General features: G+C 39.8%; 1 long non-coding RNA gene across 1 annotated transcript in view; it reads left to right on the top strand.

Moving 5' to 3' along the window:
* LOC127924093 (uncharacterized) overlaps positions 1-25,150 on the top strand; it is a 45,803-nt gene that overhangs the window by 13,181 nt on the left and 7,472 nt on the right. The window contains exon 2 of the long non-coding RNA XR_008116725.1: positions 19,515-19,636. This is a non-coding gene — a long non-coding RNA (uncharacterized LOC127924093). The remainder of the gene's footprint in view (positions 1-19,514; positions 19,637-25,150) is intronic.

Here is a 25,150-nt window from a genome sequence, read left to right on the forward strand (position 1 = left end):
CAGGTAGTTGTGTTATAGATGTTATAGATGTAGTTCCATGTCCAGGCAGTTTATGTTATGGATGTTATGGATGTAGTCACCATGTCCAGGTAGTTGTGTTATAGATGTTATGGATGTAGCACCATGTCCAGGTAGTTGTGTTATAGATGTTATGGATGTAGCACCATGTCCAGGTAGTTATGTTATGGATGTAGCACCATGTCCAGGCAGTTATGTTATAGATGTAGTACCATGTCCAGGTAGTTATGTTATGGATGTAGCACCATGTCCAGGCAGTTATGTTATGGATGTAGCACCATGTCCAGGTAGCTATGTTATGGATGATGTAGCACCATGTCCAGGTAGTTGTGTTATGGATGTTATGGATGTAGCACCATGTCCAGGTAGTTATGTTATGGATGTTATGGATGTAGTACCATGTCCAGGTAGTTGTGTTATGGATGTTATGGATGAGTAGCACCATGTCCAGGCAGTTGTGTTATGGATGTTATGGATGTAGTCTCCATGTCCAGGCAGTTATGTTATGGATGTAGCACCATGTCCAGGCAGTTATGTTATAGATGTTATAGATGTTCTAGCACCATGTCCAGGCAGTTGTTATGGATGTTATGGATGTAGCACCATGTCCAGGTAGTTGTGTTATAGATGTTATGGATGTAGCACCATGTCCAGGCAGTTATGTTATGGATGTAGTACCATGTCCAGGCAGTTATGTTATAGATGTAGCACCATGTCCAGGTAGTTGTGTTATAGATGTAGCACTATGTCCAGGCAGTTATTATGTTATAGATGTAGCACCATGTCCAGGTAGTTGTTTTATGGATGTTATGGATGTAGTACCATGTCCAGGTAGTTGTGTTATAGATGTTATGGATGTAGTACCATGTCCAGGTAGTTGTGTTATAGATGTTATGGATGTAGCACCATGTCCAGGCAGTTATGTTATGGATGTAGTACCATGTCCAGGTAGTTATGTTATAGATGTAGCACCATGTCCAGGTAGTTGTGTTATAGATGTAGCACCATGTCCAGGCAGTTATGTTATGGATGTAGCACCATGTCCAGGCAGTTATGTTATGGATGTAGCACCATGTCCAGGCAGTTATGTTATGGATGTTATGGATGTAGTACTATGTCCAGGCAGTTATGTTATAGATGTTATAGATGTAGCACCATGTCCCAGGTAGATATGTTATGGATGTTATGGATGTAGCACCATGTCCAGGTAGTTGTGTTATAGATGTTATAGATGTAGTTCCATGTCCAGGTAGTTATGTTATGGATGTTATGGATGTAGTCACCATGTCCAGGCAGTTGTGTTATAGATGTTATGGATGTAGCACCATGTCCAGGTAGTTGTGTTATAGATGTTATGGATGTAGCACCATGTCCAGGCAGTTATGTTATGGATGTAGCACCATGTCCAGGTAGTTATGTTATAGATGTAGCACCATGTCCAGGCAGTTATGTCATGGATGTAGCACCATGTCCAGGGCAGTTATGTTATGGATGTAGCACCATGTCCAGGTAGTTATGTTATGGATGTAGCACCATGTCCAGGCAGTTATGTTATGGATGTTATGGATGTAGTACCATGTCCAGGCAGTTGTGTTATGGATGTTATGGATGTAGCACTATGTCCAGGTAGTTATGTTATGGATGTTATGGATGTAGCACCATGTCCAGGTAGTTGTGTTATGGATGTTATGGATGTAGTACCATGTCCAGGTAGTTGTGTTATGGATGTTATGGATGTAGTTCCATGTCCAGGCAGTTATGTTATGGATGTAGTACCATGTCCAGGTAGTTATGTTATAGATGTTATAGATGTAGTTCTATGTCCAGGTAGTTATGTTATGGATGTTATGGATGTAGTACCATGTCCAGGTAGTTGTGTTATAGATGTTATGGATGTAGCACCATGTCCAGGTAGTTATGTTATGGATGTAGCACCATGTCCAGGCAGTTATGTTATAGATGTAGCACCATGTCCAGGTAGTTGTGTTATAGATGTAGTACCATGTCCAGGTAGTTATGTTATAGATGTAGCACCATGTCCAGGCAGTTGTTTTATGGATGTTATGGATGTAGTACCATGTCCAGGCAGTTGTGTTATAGATGTTATGGATGTAGCACCATGTCCAGGTAGTTGTGTTATAGATGTTATGGATGTAGTACCATGTCCAGGTAGTTATGTTATGGATGTAGCACCATGTCCAGGCAGTTATGTTATAGATGTAGTACCATGTCCAGGTAGTTGTGTTATAGATGTAGCACCATGTCCAGGTAGTTATGTTATAGATGTAGCACCATGTCCAGGCAGTTATGTTATGGTTGTAGCACCATGTCCAGGCAGTTATGTTATGGATGTTATGGATGTAGTTCCATGTCCAGGTAGTTGTGTTATAGATGTTATGGATGTAGTACCATGTCCAGGTAGTTGTGTTATAGATGTTATGGATGTAGCACCATGTCCAGGCAGTTATGTTATGGATGTAGCACCATGTCCAGGCAGTTATGTTATAGATGTAGCACCATGTCCAGGTAGTTGTGTTATAGATGTAGCACCATGTCCAGGCAGTTATGTTATAGATGTAGTACCATGTCCAGGCAGTTATGTTATGGCTGTAGTTCCATGTCCAGGCAGTTATGTTATGGATGTTATGGATGTAGTTCCATGTCCAGGTAGTTGTGTTATAGATGTTATGGATGTAGCACCATGTCCAGGTAGTTGTGTTATAGATGATATGGATGTAGTACCATGTCCAGGTAGTTATGTTATGGATGTAGTACCATGTCCAGGTAGTTATGTTATAGATGTAGTACCATGTCCAGGTAGTTGTGTTATAGATGTAGTACTATGTTCAGGTAGTTATGTTATAGATGTAGTACTATGTTCAGGTAGTTGTTTTATGGATGTTATGGATGTAGTACTATGTTCAGAGCATGTTCTGTTATTTATTACTGTCAAAATACCACTGTTTCCAGGAATCAACAGAGTTGCACCATTGACACCAGTTGGCTATTTGGAGAGTCCCTGAATGAGTCAGAGCTGGGTTCAAATACTACTCGATATATATTGCAAACAGTTAATCTGGGCTTTATTGAGTTTGCCTGGAGTAATTGAACCAATAGAATAGTGTCTACCGTACAAACCCTGCCCATACAGCACTTCAGACAGGCTAGATATGAAAGGATCTGAAATGTTTTAAACAGTATTTGAACCCAGGTCTGATACGAGGACAGATTTCTCTACTTCTTCGCCTTGACTGAGTGAGCATAGCCTTACTATTGAGAAAGACCGCCGAAAGCAGATCTGGCTCTCAAGAGAAGACAGGATATGTGCACACTGCCCACAAAATGAGGTGGAAACTGAGCTGCACTTCCTATCCTCCTGCCCAATGTATGACCATATTAGAGACACATATTTCAGACAGACAGACAGACAGACAGACAGACAGACAGACAGACAGACAGACAGACAGACAGACAGACAGACAGACATTTCAACATTTAGAATGAGAGAAAGAGAAAGAGAGAAAAAGGAAGGGAGAGGCATGAACTCTGACAGAGTCTGTTGATGAAGGTAGTCTGTATAACTTCATGAACACCCTCACTCTGGTGTGTGTGTGTGTGTGTGTGTGTGTGTGTGTGTGTGTGTGTGTGTGTGTGTGTGTGTGTGTGTGTGTGTGTGTGTGTGTGTGTGTGTGTGTGTGTGTGTGTGTGTGTGTGTGACAAACAGACAGACAGACAGACAGACAGACAGACAGACAGACAGACAGACAGACAGACAGACAGACAGACAGACATTTCAACATTTAGAATGAGAGAAAGAGAAAGAGAGAAAAAGGAAGGAGAGGCATGAACTCTGACAGAGTCTGTTGATGAAGGTAGTCTGTATATATCTTCATGAACACCCTCACTCTGTGTGTGTGTGTGTGTGTGTGTGTGTGTGTGTGTGTGTGTGTGTGTGTGTGTGTGTGTGTGTGTGTGTGTGTGTGTGTGTGTGTGTGTGTGTGTAACGTGTGTGTAATGTGTGTGTGTGTGTGTCAGTGTGTGTGTGTGTGTGTGTGTGTGTGTGTGTGTGTGTGTGTGTGTGTGTGTGTGTGTGTGTGTGTGTGTGTGTGTGACAGACAGACAGACAGACAGACTCTGACAGACAGACAGACAGACAGACAGACAGACAGACAGACAGACAGACAGACAGACAGACAGACAGACAGACAGACAGTCAGATAAGACAGACAGAAGTACTCAAGAAACCCCTTTGTAATGTCAAGCCTAAATAAGTTCAGGACTAAGAATGTGTGCTAAAACAAGTCACATAATATTTTGGAAGGACTCACTCTGTGTTCAGTGATAGTGATATCTTTACATGTTCCAAGGACTCACTCTGTGTTCAGTGATAGTGATATCTTTACATGTTCCAAGGACTCACTCTGTGTTCAGTGATAGTGATATCTTTACATGTTACAAGGACTCACTCTGATGATCAGTGATATCTATACATTATCATGATTATGTGGCTGGAGACACTTTTCTTCATAGAAGTCCAATATCTTGACAACTTTACTGCTGAAATGCAAAACATAATGAAACAAATACCAAAATATAGTTTTTGAGTGATATTCCCATTGACGTTTAGTAACCTAGTTATAATATCCCTGTCTTCTCTACTATACTTCAGTTTAGTAACCTAGCTATAATATCTCTGTCTTCTCTACTATACTTCAGTTTAGTAACCTAGTTATAATATCTCTGTCTTCTCTATTATACTTCAGTTGAGTAATCTAGTTATAATATATGTCTTCTCTACTGTACATCAGTTTAGTAACCTAGCTATAATATCTCTGTCTTCTCTAATATACTTCAGTTTAGTAACCTAGTTATAATATATCGGTCTTCTCTACTATACTTCAGTTCAGTAACCTAGTTATATTAACTCTGTTTTCTCTACTATACTTCAGTTTAGTAACCTAGCTATAATATCTCTGTCTTCTCTACTATACTTCAGTTTAGTAACCTAGTTATAATATCTCTGTCTTCTACTATACTTCAGTTTAGTAACCTAGCTATAATATCTCTGTCTCCTCTCCTAAACTTCAGTTTAGTAACCGAGCTAAAGTTGCAATGTGGAGAATATGTATTTTCCTCGTGATTATACCCATGTGCTTATAATGCACTAGCCTCTGGAACAGAGTGCAATTTGGGATGAACAAATTGTTTAAAAAAAAAAAAAATAATTGCATCCCAACGAGGTCCAGAGTGCTGTGGTGTTGACACAGCACTTTTCAGGAAACTGGTTGAATAAGTCTCTCTGTTTCTCTGTCTCTCTGTCTCTCTCGGTCTCTCTGTCTCTCTCTGTCTCTCTCTGTCTCTCTGTGTCTCCTCACAGGTCTTCATTTCAGTCTTCTGGGGAACCAAGAGGCCAGAGATTGCGGCCTGGGCTTCATAGCCAAAGGGAAACAATGTGATGATATAGATGAGTGTAAAGAGTGGGACAGTACCCCACCCTGTGTAAGTACTGCCACGTGTTACAACACACAGGGAAGCTTCTACTGTCAGTGTCAACCTGGGTTCAGATCCACAACGACTGTCGACTTCACTCCTCTCACTGGGAAGTGTAAGGGTGGGTATTTAATTGTCTGTGTGTGTGTGTGTGTGTGTGTGTGTGTGTGTGTGTGTGTGTGTGTGTGTGTGTGTGTGTGTGTGGGGGGATTATATTATTCTATGTGTAGGTGGGGAGGGGGTGGAAAATGATATTATTCTATGTGTGGGTAGGGTGGGGGAATAATGATATTATTATATGTGTAGGTGGGGGGGATAATGATATTATTCTATGTGTAGGTGGGGAGGGGTGGATAATGATATTATTCTATGTGTAGGTGGGGAGGGTGGATAATGATGTTATTCTATGTGTAGGTGGGGAGGGGTGGATAATTATATTATTCTATGTGTAGGTGGAGGGGAGGGGTGGATAATGATATTATTCTATGTGTGAGTGGGGAGGGGGGATAATGATATTATTCTATGTGTAGGTGGGGAGGGGTGGATAATGATATTATTCTATGTGTGGGTGGGGAGGGGGGTGGATAATGATGTTATTCTATGTGTAGGTGGGGAGGGGGTGGATAATCATATTATTCTATGTGTAGGTGGGGAGGGGTGATAATGATATTATTTTATGTGTAGGTGGGGAGGAGGATAATGATTTTATTCTATGTGTAGGTGGGGAAGGGGGAGGATAATGATTTTATTCTATGTGTAGGTCGGGAGGGGTGATAATGATATTATTCTATGTGTAGGTGGGGAGGGGTGGATAATGATATTATTCTATGTGTATGTGGGGGAGGGGTGGATAATGATATTATTCTATGTTTAGGTGGGGAGGGGTGGATAATGATATTATTCTATGTGTAGGTGGGGAGGGGGAGGATAATTATATTATTCTATGTGTAGTTGGGGAGTGGTGATAATGATATTTTCTATGTGTAGGTGGGGAGGGGGATAATGATATTATTCATGTGTAGGTGGGGAGGGGTGATAATGATATTATTCTATAGGTAGGTGGAGGGGAGGATCATGATATTGTTCTATGTGTAGGTGGGGGGGGAGGAGGGGTGGATAATGATATTATTCTATGTGTAGGTGGGGGGATAATGATATTATTCTATGTGTAGGTGGGGGAGGGGTGGATAATGATATTATTCTATGTGTGGGTGGGGAGGGGGATAATGATATTATTCTATGTATAGGTGGGGAGGGTGGATAATGATGTTATTCTATGTGTAGGTGGGGAGGGGGTGGATAATTAATTATATTATTCTATGTGTAGGTGGAGGGGAGGTGGATAATGATATTATTCTATGTGTGAGTGGGGAGGGGGGATAATGATATTATTCTATGTGTAGGTGGGGAGGGGTGGATAATGATATTATTCTATGTGTGGGTGGGGAGGGGGTGGATAATGATGTTATTCTATGTGTAGGTGGGGAGGGGGTGGATAATCATATTATTCTATGTGTAGGTGGGGAGGGGTGATAATGATATTATTTTATGTGTACGTCGGGAGGGGTGATAATGATATTATTCTATGTGTAGGTGGGGAGGGGTGGATAATGATATTATTCTATGTGTATGTGGGGGAGGGGGTGGATAATGATATTATTCTATGTTTAGGTGGGGAGGGGGGTGGATAATGATATTATTCTATGTGTAGGTGGGGGGGGGAGGATAATTATATTATTCTATGTGTAGTTGGGGAGTGGGTGATAATGATATTTTCTATGTGTAGGTGGGGAGGGGGGATAATGATATTATTCTATGCGTAGGTGGGGAGGGGGGAGGATCATGATATTGTTCTATGTGTAGGTGGGGAGAGGGAGGGTGTGGATAATGATATTATTCTATGTGTAGGTGGGGGGATAATGATATTATTCTATGTGTAGGTGGGGGAGGGGTGGATAATGATATTATTCTATGTGTGGGTGGGGAGGGGGATAATGATATTATTCTATGTGTAGGTGGGGGGATAATGATATTATTCTATGTGTAGGTGGGGGAGGGGTGATAATGATATTATTCTATGTATAGGTGGGGGAGGGGTGGATAATGATGTTATTCTATGTGTAGGTGGGGAGGGGGATAATTATATTATTCTATGTGTAGGTGGAGGAGGGTGGATAATGATATTATTCTATGTGTGAGTGGGGAGGGGGATAATGATATTATTCTATGTGTAGGTGGGGAGGGGTGGATAATGATATTATTCTATGTGTGGGTGGGGAGGGGGTGGATAATGATGTTATTCTATGTGTAGGTGGGGAGGGGTGGATAATCATATTATTCTATGTGTAGGTGGGGAGGGGTGATAATGATATTATTTTATGTGTAGGTGGGAGGGGTGATAATGATATTATTCTATGTGTAGGTGGGGAGGGGTGGATAATGATATTATTCTATGTGTATGTGGGGGGAGGGGTGGATAATGATATTATTCTATGTTTAGGTGGGGAGGGGTGGATAATGATATTATTCTATGTGTAGGTGGGGAGGGGGAGGATAATTATATTATTCTATGTGTAGTTGGGGAGTGGGTGATAATGATATTTTTCTATGTGTAGGTGGGGAGGGGGATAATGATATTATTCTATGTGTAGGTGGGGGAGGGGTGATAATGATATTATTCTATGCGTAGGGGGGAGGGGGGAGGATCATGATATTGTTCTATGTGTAGGTGGGGGGAGAGGGAGGGGGTGGATAATGATATTATTCTATGTGTAGGTGGGGAGGGGGGATAATGATATTATTCTATGTGTAGGTGGGGAGGAGGATAATGATTTTATTCTATGTGTAGGTGGGGAAGGGGGGATAATGATTTTATTCTATGTGTAGGTCGGGAGGGGTGATAATGATATTATTCTATGTGTAGGTGGGGAGGGGTGGATAATGATATTATTCTATGTGTATGTGGGGGAGGGGTGGATAATGATATTATTCTATGTTTAGGTGGGGGGGGGGTGGATAATGATATTATTCTATGTGTAGGTGGGGGGGGGGAGGATAATTATATTATTCTATGTGTAGTGGGGGGAGGGGTGATAATGATATTTTTCTATGTGTAGGTGGGGAGGGGGATAATGATATTATTCTATGTGTAGGTGGGGAGGGGTGATAATGATATTATTCTATGCGTAGGTGGGGAGGGGGAGGATCATGATATTGTTCTATGTGTAGGTGGGGGAGAGGGAGGGGTGGATAATGATATTATTCTATGTGTGGGTAGGGTGGGGAATAATGATATTATTATATGTGTAGGTGGGGGGATAATGATATTATTCTATGTGTAGGTGGGGAGGGGTGGATAATGATATTATTCTATGTGTGGGTAGGGTGGGGGAATAATGATATTATTATATGTGTAGGTGGGGGGATAATGATATTATTCTATGTGTAGGTGGGGAGGGTGGATAATGATATTATTCTATGTGTAGGTGGGGAGGTGGATAATGATGTTATTCTATGTGTAGGTGGGGAGGGGTAATAATTATATTATTCTATGTGTAGGTGGAGGGAGGGGTGGATAATGATATTATTCTATGTGTGAGTGGGGAGGGGGGATAATGATATTATTCTATGTGTAGGTGGGGGAGGGGTGGATAATGATATTATTCTATGTGTGGGTGGGGGGGGTGGATAATGATGTTATTCTATGTGTAGGTGGGGAGGGGGTGGATAATCATATTATTCTATGTGTAGGTGGGGGAGGGGTGATAATGATATTATTTTATGTGTAGGTGGGGAGGAGGATAATGATTTTATTCTATGTGTAGGTGGGGAAGGGGAGGATAATGATAATTTTATTCTATGTGTAGGTCGGGAGGGGTGATAATGATATTATTCTATGTGTAGGTGGGGGAGGGGTGGATAATGATATTATTCTATGTGTATGTGGGGGAGGGGTGGATAATGATATTATTCTATGTTTAGGTGGGGAGGGGGGTGGATAATGATATTATTCTATGTGTAGGTGGGGAGGGGAGGATAATTATATTATTCTATGTGTAGTTGGGGAGTGGGTGATAATGATATTTTTCTATGTGTAGGTGGGGAGGGGGATAATGATATTATTCTATGTGTAGGTGGGGAGGGGTGATAATGATATTATTCTATAGGTAGGTGGAGGGGGAGGATCATGATATTGTTCTATGTGTAGGTGGGGAGAGGGAGGGGGTGGATAATGATATTATTCTATGTGTAGGTGGGGGGATAATGATATTATTCTATGTGTAGGTGGGGAGGGGTGGATAATGATATTATTCTATGTGTGGGTGGGGGGAGGGGGATAATGATATTATTCTATGTGTAGGTGGGGGATAATGATATTATTCTATGTGTAGGTGGGGGGGTGATAATGATATTATTCTATGTATAGGTGGGGAGGTGGATAATGATTTTATTCTATGTGTAGGTGGGGAGGGGTGGATAATTATATTATTCTATGTGTAGGTGGAGGGGAGGGGGTGGATAATGATATTATTCTATGTGTGAGTGGGGAGGGGGGATAATGATATTATTCTATGTGTAGGTGGGGAGGGGTGGATAATGATATTATTCTATGTGTGGGTGGAGGGGGGGTGGATAATGATGTTATTCTATGTGTAGGTGGGGAGGGGTGGATAATCATATTATTCTATGTGTAGGTGGGGGAGGGGTGATAATGATATTATTTTATGTGTAGGTCGGGAGGGTGATAATGATATTATTCTATGTGTAGGTGGGGAGGGTGGATAATGATATTATTCTATGTGTATGTGGGGGAGGTGGATAATGATATTATTCTATGTTTAGGTGGGGAGGGGGTGGATAATTATATTATTCTATGTGTAGGTGGGGAGGGGGAGGATAATTATATTATTCTATGTGTAGTTGGGGAGTGGGTGATAATGATATTTTTCTATGTGTAGGTGGGGGAGGGGGATAATGATATTATTCTATGCGTAGGTGGGGAGGGGGAGGATCATGATATTGTTCTATGTGTAGGTGGGGAGAGGGAGGGTGGATAATGATATTATTCTATGTGTAGGTGGGGGGATAATGATATTATTCTATGTGTAGGTGGGGAGGGGGTGGATAATGATATTATTCTATGTGTGGGTGGGGGAGGGGGATAATGATATTATTCTATGTGTAGGTGGGGGGATAATGATATTATTCTATGTGTAGGTGGGGGAGGGGTGATAATGATATTATTCTATGTATAGGTGGGGAGGGGTGGATAATGATGTTATTCTATGTGTAGGTGGGGAGGGGGATAATTATATTATTCTATGTGTAGGTGGAGGGAGGGGTGGATAATGATATTATTCTATGTGTGAGTGGGGGAGGGGGGATAATGATATTATTCTATGTGTAGGTGGGGAGGGGTGGATAATGATATTATTCTATGTGTGGGTGTGGGGAGGGGGTGGATAATGATGTTATTCTATGTGTAGGTGGGGAGGGGTGGATAATCATATTATTCTATGTGTAGGTGGGGAGGGGTGATAATGATATTATTTTATGTGTAGGTCGGGAGGGGTGATAATGATATTATTCTATGTGTAGGTGGGGAGGGGTGGATAATGATATTATTCTATGTGTATGTGGGGGAGGGGTGGATAATGATATTATTCTATGTTTAGGTGGGGAGTGGGTGATAATGATATTTTTCTATGTGTAGGTGGGGGAGGGGGAGGATAATTATATTATTCTATGTGTAGGTGGGGAGGGGTGATAATGATATTATTCTATGCGTAGGTGGGGGGGGAGGATCATGATATTGTTCTATGTGTAGGTGGGGAGAGGGAGGGGTGGATAATGATATTATTCTATGTGTAGGTGGGGGGATAATGATATTATTCTATGTGTAGGTGGGGAGGAGTGGATAATGATATTATTCTATGTGTAGGTGGGGGGATAATGATATTATTCTATGTGTAGGTGGGGAGGGGTGATAATGATATTATTCTATGTATAGGTGGGGAGGGGGAGGATAATTATATTATTCTATGTGTAGTTGGGGAGTGGGTGATAATGATATTTTTCTATGTGTAGGTGGGGAGGGGGATAATGATATTATTCTATGTGTAGGTGGGGAGGGTGATAATGATATTATTCTATGCGTAGGTGGGGAGGGGGAGGATCATGATATTGTTCTATGTGTAGGTGGGGGGAGAGGGAGGGGGTGGATAATGATATTATTCTATGTGTAGGTGGGGGGATAATGATATTATTCTATGTGTAGGTGGGGGGGGATAATGATATTATTCTATGTGTAGGTGGGGAGGAGTGGATAATGATATTATTCTATGTGTAGGTGGGGGATAATGATATTATTCTATGTGTAGGTGGGGAGGAGTGGATAATGATATTATTCTATGTGTAGGTGGGGGGATAATGATATTATTCTATGTGTAGGTGGGGAGGGGGATAATTATATTATTCTATGTGTAGGTGGGGAGGGTGGATAATGATGTTATTCTATGTGTAGGTGGGGAGGGGTGGATAATTATATTATTCTATGTGTAGGTGGAGGGGAGGGGTGGATAATGATATTATTCTATGTGTGAGTGGGGAGGGGGATAATGATATTATTCTATGTGTAGGTGGGGAGGGGTGGATAATGATATTATTCTATGTGTGGGTGGGGAGGGGGTGGATAATGATGTTATTCTATGTGTAGGTGGGGAGGGGGTGGATAATCATATTATTCTATGTGTAGGTGGGGAGGGGTGATAATGATATTATTTTATGTGTAGGTCGGGAGGGTGATAATGATATTATTCTATGTGTAGGTGGGGAGGGGTGGATAATGATATTATTCTATGTGTATGTGGGGGAGGGGTGGATAATGATATTATTCTATGTTTAGGTGGGGAGGGGGTGGATAATTATATTATTCTATGTGTAGGTGGGGAGGGGAGGATAATTATATTATTCTATGTGTAGTTGGGGAGTGGGTGATAATGATATTTTCTATGTGTAGGTGGGGAGGGGGATAATGATATTATTCTATGCGTAGGTGGGGAGGGGGAGGATCATGATATTGTTCTATGTGTAGGTGGGGAGAGGGAGGGGTGGATAATGATATTATTCTATGTGTAGGTGGGGGGGATAATGATATTATTCTATGTGTAGGTGGGGAGGGGTGGATAATGATATTATTCTATGTGTGGGTGGGGAGGGGGATAATGATATTATTCTATGTGTAGGTGGGGGGATAATGATATTATTCTATGTGTAGGTGGGGAGGGGTGATAATGATATTATTCTATGTATAGGTGGGGAGGGGTGGATAATGATGTTATTCTATGTGTAGGTGGGGGAGGGGGGATAATTATATTATTCTATGTGTAGGTGGAGGGAGGGGTGGATAATGATATTATTCTATGTGTGAGTGGGGAGGGGGATAATGATATTATTCTATGTGTAGGTGGGGAGGGGTGGATAATGATATTATTCTATGTGTGGGTGGGGAGGGGGGTGGATAATGATGTTATTCTATGTGTAGGTGGGGAGGGGGTGGATAATCATATTATTCTATGTGTAGGTGGGGAGGGGTGATAATGATATTATTTTATGTGTAGGTGGGAGGGGTGATAATGATATTATTCTATGTGTAGGTGGGGAGGGGTGGATAATGATATTATTCTATGTGTATGTGGGGGAGGGGTGGATAATGATATTATTCTATGTTTAGGTGGGGAGTGGGTGATAATGATATTTTTCTATGTGTAGGTGGGGAGGGGGGAGGATAATTATATTATTCTATGTGTAGGTGGGGAGGGGTGATAATGATATTATTCTATGCGTAGGTGGGGAGGGGGAGGATCATGATATTGTTCTATGTGTAGGTGGGGAGAGGAGGGGTGGATAATGATATTATTCTATGTGTAGGTGGGGGGATAATGATATTATTCTATGTGTAGGTGGGGAGGAGTGGATAATGATATTATTCTATGTGTAGGTGGGGAGGGGTGATAATGATATTATTCTATGTATAGGTGGGGGAGGGGGAGGATAATTATATTATTCTATGTGTAGTTGGGGAGTGGGTGATAATGATATTTTTCTATGTGTAGGTGGGGAGGGGGATAATGATATTATTCTATGTGTAGGTGGGGAGGGGTGATAATGATATTATTCTATGCGTAGGTGGGGAGGGGGAGGATCATGATATTGTTCTATGTGTAGGTGGGGGAGAGGGAGGGGTGGATAATGATATTATTCTATGTGTAGGTGGGGGGATAATGATATTATTCTATGTGTAGGTGGGGGGGGGATAATGATATTATTCTATGTGTAGGTGGGGGAGGGGTGATAATGATATTATTCTATGTATAGGTGGGGAGGGGGAGGATAATTATATTATTCTATGTGTAGTTGGGGAGTGGGTGATAATGATATTTTTCTATGTGTAGGTGGGGAGGGGGGATAATGATATTATTCTATGTGTAGGTGGGGAGGTGATAATGATATTATTCTATGCGTAGGTGGGGAGGGGGAGGATCATGATATTGTTCTATGTGTAGGTGGGGAGAGGGAGGGGGTGATAATGATATTATTCTATGTGTAGGTGGGGGGATAATGATATTATTCTATGTGTAGGTGGGGAGGAGTGGATAATGATATTATTCTATGTGTAGGTGGGGGGATAATGATATTATTCTATGTGTAGGTGGGGAGGGGGATAATTATATTATTCTATGTGTAGGTGGGGAGGGTGGATAATGATGTTATTCTATGTGTAGGTGGGGAGGGGTGGATAATTATATTATTCTATGTGTAGGTGGAGGGGAGGGGTGGATAATGATATTATTCTATGTGTGAGTGGGGAGGGGGATAATGATATTATTCTATGTGTAGGTGGGGAGGGGTGGATAATGATATTATTCTATGTGTGGGTGGGGAGGGGGTGGATAATGATGTTATTCTATGTGTAGGTGGGGAGGGTGGATAATCATATTATTCTATGTGTAGGTGGGGGAGGGGTGATAATGATATTATTTTATGTGTAGGTCGGGAGGGGTGATAATGATATTATTCTATGTGTAGGTGGGGAGGGGTGGATAATGATATTATTCTATGTGTATGTGGGGGGGGGGGTGGATAATGATATTATTCTATGTTTAGGTGGGGAGGGGGTGGATAATGATATTATTCTATGTGTAGGTGGGGAGGGGGGAGGATAATTATATTATTCTATGTGTAGTTGGGGAGTGGGTGATAATGATATTTTTCTATGTGTAGGTGGGGGGGGGGGATAATGATATTATTCTATGCGTAGGTGGGGAGGGGGAGGATCATGATATTGTTCTATGTGTAGGTGGGGAGAGGGAGGGGGTGGATAATGATATTATTCTATGTGTAGGTGGGGGGATAATGATATTATTCTATGTGTAGGTGGGGAGGGTGGATAATGATATTATTCTATGTGTGGGGGGGAGGGGATAATGATATTATTCTATGTGTAGGTGGGGGGATAATGATATTATTCTATGTGTAGGTGGGAGGGGTGATAATGATATTATTCTATGTATAGGTGGGGAGGGGTGGATAATGATGTTATTCTATGTGTAGGTGGGGAGGGGGATAATTATATTATTCTATGTGTAGGTGGAGGGGAGGGGTGGATAATGATATTATTCTATGTGTGAGTGGGGAGGGGGATAATGATATTATTCTATGTGTAGGTGGGGAGGTGGATAATGATATTATTCTATGTGTAGGTGGGGAGGGGGTGGATAATCATATTATTCTATGTGTAGGTGGGGAGGGGTGATAATGATATTATTTTATGTGTAGGTCGGGAGGGGTGATAATGATATTATTCTATGTGTAGGTGGGGAGGGGTGGATAATATTATTATTCTATGTGTATGTGGGGAGGGTGGATAATGATATTATTCTATGTTTAGGTGGGGAGGGGTGGATAATGATATTATTCTATGTGTAGGTGGGGGAGGGGGAGGATAATTATATTATTCTATGTGTAGTTGGGGAGTGGGTGATAATGATATTTTTCTATGTGTAGGTGGGGAGGGGGATAATGATATTATTCTATGTGTAGGTGGGGAGGGGTGATAATGATATTATTCTATGCGTAGGTGGGGAGGGGGAGGATCATGATATTGTTCTATGTGTAGGTGGGGAGAGGAGGGGGTGGATAATGATATTATTCTATGTGTAGGTGGGGGGATAATGATATTATTCTATGTGTAGGTGGGGGAGGGGTGGATAATGATATTATTCTATGTGTGGGTGGGGAGGGGGATAATGATATTATTCTATGTGTAGGTGGGGGGATAATGATATTATTCTATGTGTAGGTGGGGGAGGTGATAATGATATTATTCTATGTATAGGTGGGGGGGTGGATAATGATGTTATTCTATGTGTAGGTGGGGAGGGGGTGGATAATTATATTATTCTATGTGTAGGTGGAGGAGGGGTGGATAATGATATTATTCTATGTGTGAGTTGGGAGGGGGGATAATGATATTATTCTATGTGTATGTGGAGGGGAGGGGTGATAATGATATTATTTTATGTGTAGGTGGGGAGGAGGATAATGATTTTATTCTATGTGTAGGTGGGGAGGGGGAGGATAATGATTTTATTCTATGTGTAGGTCAGGGGGTGATAATGATATTATTCTATGTGTAGGTGGGGAGGGGTGGATAATTATATTATTCTATGTGTATGTGGGGGGAGGGGGAGGGGGTGGATAATGATATTATTCTATGTGTAGGTGGGGGAGGGGGTGGATAATGATATTATTCTATGCGTAGGTGGGGAGGGGGATAATGATATTATTCTATGTGTAGGTGGGGAGGGGGAGGATAATGATATTATTCTATGTGTAGGTGGAGGGGAGGGGTGATAATGATATTATTTTATGTGTAGGTGGGGAGGGGGATAATGATATTATTCTATGTGTAGGTGGGGAGGGGGAGGATAATTATATTATTCTATGTGTAGGTGGGGAGGGGTGCTAATTATATTATTCTATGTGTAGTTGGGGAAGGGGAGGATAATGATATTATTCTATGTGTAGGTGGGGGGGATAATGATATTGTTCTATGTGTAGGTGAAGAGGGGTGATAATGATATTATTCTATGTGTAGGTGGGAGGGGTGATAATGATATTATTCTATGTGTACGTGGGGAGGGGATAATGATATTATTTTATGTGTAGGTGTGGGGGGTGATAATGACATTATGCTTTGTGTAGTTGGGGAGGGGGTGATAATTATATTATTCTTTGTGTAGTTGGGGAGGAGGAGGTAGGTGATAATGATATTATTCTATGTGTTGGTGGGGAGGGGGGTGATGATGATATTATTCTTTGTGTAGTTGGGGAGGGGGAGGGAGGTGATAATGATATTGTTCTGTGTGTAGGTGGGGAGGGGGGATAATGATATTATTCTATGTGTAGGTGGGGAGGGGGATAATGCTATTATTCTATGTGTAGGTGGGGAGGGGGAAGGGGGATAATGATATTGTTCTATGTGTAGGTGGGGAGGGGGGATAATGATATTGTTCTATGTGTAGGTGGGGAGGGGGATAATGATATTGTTCTATGTGTAGGTGGGGGAGGGGGAAGGGGGATAATGATTTTGTTCTATGTGTAGGTGGGGAGGGGGATAATGATATTATTCTATGTGTAGGTGGGGAGGGGAAGGGGGATAATGATATTGTTCTATGTGTAGGTGGGGAGGGGGATAATGATATTATTCTATGTGTAGGTGGGGAGGGGATAATGATATTATTCTATGTGTAGGTGGGGAGGGGTGGATAATGATATTGTTCTATGTGTAGGTGGGGAAGGGGAGGGTGCTGATAATGAGGAGGATAATGATATTGTTCTATGTGTTGGTGGGGAAGGGGAAGGTGCTGATAATGAGGGGATAATGATATTGTTCTATGTGTTGGTGGGAGGGGCTGATAATGATATTGTTCTATGTGTAGTTGGGGAGGGGCTGATAATGATATTGTTCTATGTGTAGTTGGGGAGGGGCTGATAATGATATTGTTCTATGTAAATTGTGTCATTGTGAACGTACGTACTGATGTATTCATGTGGAACAAACAGCTCATGCCAGGTGTGAGGCTGGGGTCTCAGTTTAGCTCGTGTTTGTGTCTGTGTGAATGTTACATGTTATGGGAACAAAACATTACTTTTGCAATATCTCCTCTGTTCTGTGCCATATTGAGAGTTTGTCGATCAGTGATCCCCCAAGTTCTCCTCTAGAACCACAAACTGTCCTGTTCTTTGGTGTATTCCACAACTAGCACAGCTGATTCTAATGGTCACCAGATCATCAAGCCTCTCATTCCTTAAATCAGCTGATTCTAATGGTAACCTGATCATCAAGCCTTTCATTCCTTAAATCAGCTGATTCTAATGGTCACCAGATCATCAAGCCTTTCATTCCTTAAATCAGCTGATTCTAATGGTAACCAGATCATCAAGCCTTTCATTCCTTAAATCAGCTGATTCTAATGGTCACCTGATCATCAAGCCTCTCATTCCTTAAATCAGCTGATTCTAATGGTAACCAGATCATCAAGCCTTTCATTCCTTAAATCAGCTGATTCTAATGGCAACCAGATCATCAAGCCTTTCATTCCTTAAATCAGCTGATTCTAATGGTCACCTGATCATCAAGCCTCTCATTCCTTAAATCAGCTGATTCTAATGGTCACCTGATCATCAAGCCTCTCATTCCTTAAATCAGCTGATTCTAATGGTCACCAGATCATCAAGCCTCTCATTCCTTAAATCAGCTGATTCTAATGGTCACCAGATCATCAAGCCTTTCATTCCTTAAATCAGCTGATTCTAATGGTCACCTGATCATCAAGCCTCTCATTCCTTAAATCAGCTGATTCTAATGGTCACCAGATCATCAAGCCTTTCATTCCTTAAATCAGCTGATTCTAATGGTAACCAGATCATCAAGCCTTTCATTCCTTAAATCAGCTGATTCTAATGGTCACCAGATCATCAAGCCTTTCATTCCTTAAATCAGCTGATTCTAATGGTCACCTGATCATCAAGCCTTTCATTCCTTAAATCAGCTGATTCTAATGGTCACCTGATCATCAAGCCTTTCATTCCTTATTTCAGCTACGTTAGTTCTGGAATACATCAAATACGTGGACTGTCTTGAGTCACTGGAGGAGAGGTTAGGGAGTCACTGGAGGAGAGGATAGGGAGTCACTGGAGGAGAGGTTTGGGAATCACTGGAGGATGGGTTTGGGAATCACTGGAGGAGAGGTTAGGGAATCACTGGAGGATGGGTTTGGGAATCACTGGAGGAGGAGTTAGGGAATCACTCGAGGAGAGGTTAGAGGGGAGTCATTGGAGGAGAGGTTAGGGAGTCACTGGAGGAGAGGTTAGGGAATAACTGGAGGAGAGGTTAGGAGTCACTGGAGGAGAGTTTAGGGAGTCACTGGAGGAGAGGTTAGGGAATCACTGGAGGAGAGGTTAGGGAGTCACTGGAGGAGAGGTTAGGAATTCACTGGGGAAGAGGTTAGGGAATCACTGGAGGAGAGGTTAGGGAATCACTGGAGGAGGGGTTAGGGAGTCACTGGAGGAGAGGTTAGGGAATCACTGGAGGAGAGTTTAGGGAGTCACTGGAGGAGAGGTTAGGGAATCACTGGAGGAGAGGTTAGGGAATCACTGGAGGAGAGGTTAGGGAATCACTGGAGGAGGTTTTAGGGAGTCACTGGAGGAGAGGTTAGGGAATCACTTTGAGGAGAGGTGAGAGAGTCACTGGAGGAGAGGTTAGGAAATCACTGGAGTTGGGGTTAGGGAATCACTGGGGGAGAGGTGAGGGAGTCACAGGAGGAGAAGTTAGGGAATCACTGGAGGAGAAGTTAGGGAATCACTGGAGGAGGGGTGAGTTATTTACTCTTGGAGAGGTGAGGGAATCACTGCTCTTTCAATATATTCCCTTCTCTCTTCAGACATCGATGAGTGCAAGGGGAGACTACGGGTTTGTCCCAGCAACGCCAGTTGCCTCAACACCATTGGGAGCTTCTACTGCCAGTGTCAACCTGGGTTCAGATTCTCTAATCACACTGTGAAGGTGAGTCCACAAGATGGCATCATTGTGTGTGTGTTTTGTCTTGATTTATTGATTAATTGATTGACTGCTTTAGTTGGAAACATCACTACATACTAAAGATGCCTTAGTGACAATAGATACTACAGAGACTATAGGGACAATAGCTACTATGGCAACCACAGAGACTGAAGCATTTATGTCTATATAGACTATTGCGACTATCGATACTGAGGGACTAAAGATACTAAAGAGACTATAGGGACTGTAGAGGAACCGCAGAAGAAGGTAACGACAAGAGAATGGTTGAAGATGCATAAGGAGTAACCATGGTGATTACTGGGTGTGTTGGGGAATAGTACTAAGTGAATTTGGATATAAAAGTGAAATGACAGGTTAAGATGATTGACATTTGGATATTAAGAGATATCCAGATATTAAGATATTAAGAGATTGATATTTGGAAAATAATTGATAAGCTGAAGTTTTGAATTTGGAATAATAAGAGATATTATTTGTACTGAGTGAATGAGAGGAACTAGCCTCAGTGTGAAAGAGGTGTGTATATGAATGAATACCCCAACCAAATCTGTGAGCTGAGTTTTTAACATTATATAGGGATTCTGCATGATGTGAAGATATGAAAGGAGAGAGTAATATTACCAAATATACTGTATGAATATTATACTGAGGTACTAGAGATGTGATGATGTAACAATGTATGTAGAATATAATGGGTTACTAGAGATGTGATGATGTAACAATGTATGTAGAGTATAATGGGTTACTAGAGATGTGATGATGTAACAATGTATGTAGAGTATAATATGTTACTAGAGATGTGATGATGTAACAATGTATGTAGAATATAATGTGTTACTAGAGATGTGATGATGTAACAATGTATGTAGAGTATAATGGGTTACTAGAGATGTGATGATGTAACAATGTATGTAGAGTATAATGGGTTACTAGAGATGTGATGATGTAACAATTTATGTAGAGTATAATGGGTTACTAGAGATGTGATGATGTAACAATGTATGTAGAGTATAATGTGTTACTAGAGATGTGATGATGTAACAATGTATGTAGAGTATAATGGGTTACTAGAGATGTGATGATCTAACAATGTATGTAGAGTATACTGTGTTACTAGAGATGTGATGATGTAACAATGTATGTAGAATATAATGTGTTACTAGAGATGTGATGATGTAACAATGTATGTAGAATATAATGGGTTACTACAGATGTGATGATGTAACAATGTATGTAGAATATAATGTGTTACTAGAGATGTGATGATGTAACAATGTATGTAGAGTATAATGGGTTACTAGAGATGTGATGATGTAACAATGTATGTAGAATATAATGGGTTACTAGAGATGTGATGATGTAACAATGTATGTAGAGTATAATGGGTTACTAGAGATGTGATGATGTAACAATGTATGTAGAGTATAATGGGTTACTAGAGATGTGATGATGGAACAATGTATGTAGAGTATAATGGGTTACTAGAGATGTGATGATGTAACAATGTATGTAGAATATAATGGGTTACTAGAGATGTGATGATGGAACAATGTATGTAGAGTATAATGGGTTACTAGAGATGTGATGATGTAACAATGTATGTAGAGTATAATGGGTTACTAGAGATGTGATGATGTAACAATGTATGTAGAATATAATGGGTTACTAGAGATGTGATGATGTAACAATGTATGTAGAGTATAATGGGTTACTAGAGATGTGATGATGTAACAATGTATGTAGAATATAATGGGTTACTAGAGATGTGATGATGTAACAATGTATGTAGAGTATAATGGGCTACTAGAGATGTGATGATGTAACAATGTATGTAGAGTATAATGGGTTACTAGAGATGTGATGATGGAACAATGTATGTAGAGTATAATGGGTTACTAGAGATGTGATGATGTAACAATGTATGTAGAATATAATGGGTTACTAGAGATGTGATGATGGAACAATGTATGTAGAGTATAATGGGTTACTAGAGATGTGATGATGTAACAATGTATTTAGAGTATAATGGGTTACTAGAGATGTGATGATGTAACAATTTATGTAGAGTATAATGGGTTACTAGAGATGTGATGATGTAACAATTTATGTAGAGTATAATGGGTTACTAGAGATGTGATGATGTAACAATGTATGTAGAGTATAATGTGTTACTAGAGATGTGATGATGTAACAATGTATATAGAATATAATGGGTTACTAGAGATGTGATGATGTAACAATGTATGTAGAGTATAATGGGTTACTAGAGATGTGATGTAACAATGTATGTAGAATATAATGGGTTACTAGAGATGTGATGATGTAACAATGTATGTAGAATATAATGGGTTACTAGAGATGTGATGTAACAATGTATGTAGAGTATAATGTGTTACTAGAGATGTGATGATGTAACAATGTATGTAGAGTACAATGGGTTACTAGAGATGTGATGTAACAATGTATGTAGAGTATAATGGGTTACTAGAGATGTGATGATGTAACAATGTATGTAGAGTATAATGTGTTACTAGAGATGTGATGATGTAACAATGTATGTAGAATATAATGGGTTACTAGAGATGTGATGATGTAACAATGTATGTAGAATATAATGGGTTACTAGAGATGTGATGTAACAATGTATGTAGAGTATAATGTGTTACTAGAGATGTGATGATGTAACAATGTATGTAGAGTATAATGGGTTACTAGAGATGTGATGTAACAATGTATGTAGAGTATAAAGTGTTACTAGAGATGTGATGATGTAACAATGTATGTAGAGTATAATGTGTTACTAGAGATGTGATGATGTAACAATGTATGTAGAGTATAATGGGTTACTAGAGATGTGATGATGTAACAATGTATGTAGAGTATAATGGGTTACTAGAGATGTGATGATGTAACAATGTATGTAGAGTATAATGGGTTACTAGAGATGTGATGATGGAACAATGTATGTAGAATATAATGGGTTACTAGAGATGTGATGATGGAACAATGTATGTAGAATATAATGGGTTACTAGAGATGTGATGATGTAACAATGTATAGAGTATAATGGGTTACTAGAGATGTGATGATGTAACAATTTATGTAGAGTATAATGGGTTACTAGAGATGTGATGATGTAACAATGTATGTAGAGTATAATGTGTTACTAGAGATGTGATGATGTAACAATGTATGTAGAGTATAATGGGTTACTAGAGATGTGATGATGTAACAATGTATGTAGAGTATAATGGGTTACTAGAGATGTGATGATGTAACAATGTATGTAGAGTATAATGGGTTACTAGAGATGTGATGATGTAACAATGTATGTAGAGTATAATGGGTTACTAGAGATGTGATGATGTAACAATGTATGTAGAGTATAATGGGTTACTAGAGATGTGATGATGTAACAATGTATGTAGAGTATAATGGGTTACTAGAGATGTGATGATGTAACAATTTATGTAGAGTATAATGGGTTACTAGAGATGTGATGATGTAACAATGTATGTAGAGTATAATGTGTTACTAGAGATGTGATGATGTAACAATGTATGTAGAGTATAATGGGTTACTAGAGATGTGATGATCTAACAATGTATGTAGAGTATACTGTGTTACTAGAGATGTGATGATGTAACAATGTATGTAGAATATAATGTGTTACTAGAGATGTGATGATGTAACAATGTATGTAGAGTATAATGGGTTACTAGAGATGTGATGATGTAACAATGTATGTAGAATATAATGGGTTACTAGAGATGTGATGATGTAACAATGTATGTAGAATATAATGGGTTACTAGAGATTTGTTAATGTAATAATGTATGTAGAATATAATGGGTTACTAGAGATGTGATGATGTAACAATGTATATAGAATTTAATCGGTTACTAGAGATGTGATGATGTAACAATGTATGTAGAGTATAATGGGTTACTAGAGATGTGATGATGTAACAATGTATGTAGAATATAATGGGTTACTAGAGATGTGATGATGTAACAATGTATGTAGAGTATAATGGGTTACTAGAGATGTGATGATGTAACAATGTATGTAGAATATAATGGGTTACTAGAGATGTGATGATGTAACAATGTATGTAGAGTATAATGGGCTACTAGAGATGTGATGATGTAACAATGTATGTAGAGTATAATGGGTTACTAGAGATGTGATGATGGAACAATGTATGTAGAGTATAATGGGTTACTAGAGATGTGATGATGTAACAATGTATGTAGAATATAATGGGTTACTAGAGATGTGATGATGGAACAATGTATGTAGAGTATAATGGGTTACTAGAGATGTGATGATGTAACAATGTATGTAGAGTATAATGGGTTACTAGAGATGTGATGATGTAACAATGTATGTAGAATATAATGGGTTACTAGAGATGTGATGATGTAACAATGTATGTAGAGTATAATGGGTTACTAGAGATGTGATGATGTAACAATGTATGTAGAATATAATGGGTTACTAGAGATGTGATGATGTAACAATGTATGTAGAGTATAATGGGCTACTAGAGATGTGATGATGTAACAATGTATGTAGAGTATAATGGGTTACTAGAGATGTGATGATGGAACAATGTATGTAGAGTATAATGGGTTACTAGAGATGTGATGATGTAACAATGTATGTAGAATATAATGGGTTACTAGAGATGTGATGATGTAACAATGTATGTAGAGTATAATGGGTTACTAGAGATGTGATGATGTAACAATGTATGTAGAGTATAATGGGTTACTAGAGATGTGATGATGTAACAATTTATGTAGAGTATAATGGGTTACTAGAGATGTGATGATGTAACAATTTATGTAGAGTATAATGGGTTACTAGAGATGTGATGATGTAACAATGTATGTAGAGTATAATGTGTTACTAGAGATGTGATGATGTAACAATGTATATAGAATATAATGGGTTACTAGAGATGTGATGATGTAACAATGTATGTAGAGTATAATGGGTTACTAGAGATGTGATGTAACAATGTATGTAGAATATAATGGGTTACTAGAGATGTGATGATGTAACAATGTATGTAGAATATAATGGGTTACTAGAGATGTGATGTAACAATGTATGTAGAGTATAATGTGTTACTAGAGATGTGATGATGTAACAATGTATGTAGAGTACAATGGGTTACTAGAGATGTGATGTAACAATGTATGTAGAGTATAATGGGTTACTAGAGATGTGATGATGTAACAATGTATGTAGAGTATAATGTGTTACTAGAGATGTGATGATGTAACAATGTATGTAGAATATAATGGGTTACTAGAGATGTGATGATGTAACAATGTATGTAGAATATAATGGGTTACTAGAGATGTGATGTAACAATGTATGTAGAGTATAATGTGTTACTAGAGATGTGATGATGTAACAATGTATGTAGAGTATAATGGGTTACTAGAGATGTGATGTAACAATGTATGTAGAGTATAATGGGTT

The sequence above is a fragment of the Oncorhynchus keta genome, unplaced genomic scaffold (assembly GCF_023373465.1).
Source record: "Oncorhynchus keta strain PuntledgeMale-10-30-2019 unplaced genomic scaffold, Oket_V2 Un_contig_3642_pilon_pilon, whole genome shotgun sequence".
In the NCBI taxonomy this organism is placed as follows: domain Eukaryota; kingdom Metazoa; phylum Chordata; class Actinopteri; order Salmoniformes; family Salmonidae; genus Oncorhynchus; species Oncorhynchus keta.